This window comes from Sciurus vulgaris, assembly GCF_902686455.1.
Source record: "Sciurus vulgaris genome assembly, contig: HiC_scaffold_155_arrow_ctg1, whole genome shotgun sequence".
Classification (NCBI taxonomy): Eukaryota; Metazoa; Chordata; class Mammalia; order Rodentia; family Sciuridae; genus Sciurus; species Sciurus vulgaris.
Genome location: NW_027632898.1, coordinates 1,840,113 through 1,844,039, shown reverse-complemented (window position 1 = coordinate 1,844,039; position 3,927 = coordinate 1,840,113).

The following is a 3,927-nucleotide window of genomic DNA, read 5'->3' as shown; positions in this document are numbered from 1 at the left end:
TGGGTTTGTGTCTGTGTCCTCTATTCTGTACCATTGATCTACCTTTCTATTTTGGTACCAATACCATGCCGTTTTTGTTACTATTGCTTTGTAGTATAGTTGAAGTTCTGGTATTGCAATACCCCCTGTTTCACTCTTCCTGCTAAGGATTGCTTTTGCTATTCTAGGTTTCTTATTCTTCCAGATGAATTTCATAATTGCTTGCTCTATTTCTGTAAGGTATGTCATTGGGATTTCATTTGGAATTGCATTGAATTTGTATAGCACTTTAGGTAGTATGGTAGTATGGATAGATCTTCCTATCCAAGAATATGGAAGATCTTTCCATCTTCTAAGGTGTTCTTTAATTTCTTTCTTTAGTGTTGTATAGTTCTCCTTGTAGAGCTCTTTCACCTCTTTTCTGACATTGATTCCCAAGTATTTTATTTTTTTCGAGGCTATTGTGAATGTAGTAGTTTTCCTAATTTCTCTTTCTGAAGAATCATCACTGATGTACAAAAATGCATTGGATTTATGAGCATTGATCTTGTAACCTGCTACTTTACTGAATTCACTTATGAGTTCTAAGAGTTTTCTGGTGGAATTTCCAGGTTCCTCTAAATATATAATCATGTCATCAGCGAACAGGGATAGTTTGAGTTCTTCTTTTCCAATTCGTATCCCTTTAATTTCTTTGGTTTGTCTAATTGCTCTGGCTAGAGTCTCAAGAATGATGTTGAATAGAAGTGGTAAAAGAGGGCATCCCTGCCTTGTTCCAGTTTTTAGTTGGAATCCTTTCAGTTTTTCACCATTTAGAATGATATTGGACATGGGCTTAGCATAAATGGCCTTTACAATGTTAAGGAATGTTCCCACTATCCCTATTTTTTCTAGTGTTTTGAGCATGAATGGGTGCTGTATTTTATCAAATGCTTTTTCTGCATCTATTGAAATAATCATGTGATTCTTGACTTTAAGTCTATTGATATGGTGATTTACATTTATTGATTTCCTGATGTTGAACCAATCTTGCATCCATGGGATGAAACCCACTTGATCATGGTACACTGTCTTTTTAATATGTTTTTGTATGCGATTTGCTAAAATTTTGTTGAGAATTTTTGCGTCGATGTTCATTAAAGATACTGGTCGGAAATTTTCTTTCCTTGATGAGTCTCTGTCTGGTTTAGGTATCAGTGTGATATTGGCTTCATAGAATGAGTTTGGGAGGGTTCCCTCCTCTTCTATTTTATGGAATACTTTGAGAAGTATTGGAATGAGCTCTTCTTTAAAGGTTTTGTAGAACTCGCTGAGAACCCATCTAGTCCCGGACTTTTCTTTGTTGGTAGGCTTTTGATGACTTCTTCTATTTCAGTACTTGAAATTGGTCTATTTAAATTGGGTATGTCCTCCTCGTTCAGTTTAGGCAATTCATATGTCTCTAAAAACCTGTTTATGTCTTTGAAATTTTCTATTTTGTTGGAGTATAGATTTTCAAAATAGCTTCTAATTATGTTTTGTATGTCAATCCTGACTGTTGTGATATTTCCTTGTTCATTCCGAATTTTAGTGATTTGGGTTTTCTCTCGTCTTCTCTTTGTTAGTGTGGCTAAAGGTTTATCAATTTTGTTTATTTTTTCGAAGAACCAACTATTTATTTTGTCAATTTTTTGTATTGTTTCTTTTGTTTCAATTTCATTGATTTCAGCTCTGAGTTTAACTATTTCCTGTGTTCTACTACTTTTGATGCTGGTCTGTTTTCTTTTTCTAGGGCTTTGAGCTGTAGTGTTAAGTCATTTATTTGTTGAGTTTTACTTCTTTTATTAAATGCACTCCATGAAATAAATTTTCCTCTATGTACTGCTTTCATAGTGTCCCAGAGATTTTGACATGATGTTTCTTTGTCCTCATTTCCCTCTAAGAATTTTTTAATTTCCTTCCTAATATCTTCTGTTATCCATTCATCATATAATAGCATATTGTTTAATCTCCAGATGTTGGAATAGTTTCTGTGTTTTACTCTTTCATTTATTTCTAACTTCAGTCCATTATGATCTGATAGAATACATGCTAGTGTCTCTATCTTCTTTTATTTGCTAATATTAGCTTTATGGCATATTATATGGTCTATTTTAGAGAAGGATCCATGTCCTGCTGAGAAGAAAGTGTATTCGCTCTTGGTTGGATGGTATATTCTATAAATTTCCGTTAAGTCTAAATCATTGATTTTGTTATTGAGATCTATGGTTTCTTTGTTCAATATTTTTCTGGAAGATCTGTCCAGTGGTGAGAGAGGCTTGTTAACATCACCTAGTATTATTGTGTTCTGGTCTATTTGGTTTCTGAAATTGAGAAGGATTTGTTTGACATACATGGATGAGCCACTGTTTGGGGCATAGATGTTTATGGTTGTTATATCTTCAGATTTATGCTTCCCTTAAGCAGTATGAAATGACCTTCTTTATCACTTCTGACTAACTTTGGCTTGAAGTCCACCTTATCTGAAATGAGGATGGATACTCCAGCTTTTTTGCTGAGTCCACGTGCATGGTATGTTTTTCCCCATCCTTTCACCTTTAGTCTATGTGTATCTTTTTCTATGAGGTGAGTCTCTTGTAGGCAACATATTGTTTGATCTTTCTTTTTAATCCAATCTGCCAGTCTATGCCTTTTGATTGATGAATTCAGGCCATTAACATTCAGGGTTATTATTCAGATATGATTTGGTTTCCCGGTCATTTGGTTCATTTTTTAAATTGTATTTATTTATTTGTTCGACACAACTTGTTTCCTCCTTTATTTGACAATTCCTTTAGGATAATTCCTCACTTTGCTGATTTGCTTCTTTGTTTTTCATCTCTTCCTCATGGAATATTTTGCTGAGAATGTTCTGCAATGCTGGCTTTCTTTTTGTAAATTCTTTTAGCTTTTGTTTATCATGGAAGGATTTTATTTCATTGTCAAATTTGAAGGTAAGTGTTGCTGGGTATAAGATTCTTGGTTGGCATCCATTTTCTTTCAGGGCTTGAAAAATGTTGTTCCAGGCCCTTCTAGCTTTTAGGGTCTGGATTGAAAAATCTGCTGATATCCGTATTGGTTTCCCCCTGAATGTAATTTGGTTCTTTTCTCTCACAGCCTTTAAAATTCTGTCTTTATTTTGTATGTTAGGCATTTTCATTATAATGTGCCTTGGTGTGGGTCTGTTGTAATTTTGTGTATTTGGAGTCCTATAAGCCTCTTGAACTTGATTTTCCATTTCATTCTTCAGATTTGGGAAATTTTCTGATATTATTTCATTGAATAGATCGTTCATTCCTTTGGTTTGTTTCTCTAAGCCTTCCTCAATCCCAATAATTCTTAAATTTGGCCTTTTCATGATATCATATAGTTCTTGTAGATTCTGTTCATGATTTCTTACCATCTTCTCTGTTCAACTTTGTTTTCAAGGTTAAATATTTTGTCTTCAATGTCTGAGGTTCTGTTTTCCAGGTGTTCTATCCTACTGGATATGCTTTCTATGGAGTTCTTAATTTGGTTTATTGTTTCCTTCATGTCAAGGATTTCTGTTTGGTTTTTTTTTCAATATCTCTAACTCTTTATTGACATGATCTTTTGCTTCCTGTATTTGGTCTTTTAACCTTCGATTGGTGCGATCATTCAATGCCTGCATTTGCTCTTTCATCTCATCATTCAGTGCATGCATTTGTTCTTTCATCTCATCATTTGCTTCTCTGATCATTTTAATTATGTACATTCTGAACTCCTTTTCTGTCATTTCTTCTGCCATACTGTCATTGGGTTTTATTGATGTAACATGAAGATTTGTTTGCAGCATTTTCTTTCCTTGTTTTCTCATATTGTTCAGGTATCAGTGGACCGCTGAGATATTGCAGATTTCCTCTATTGACTTACAATGTCCCTGAAGATTTCTCTGTATATCCCCTCTTA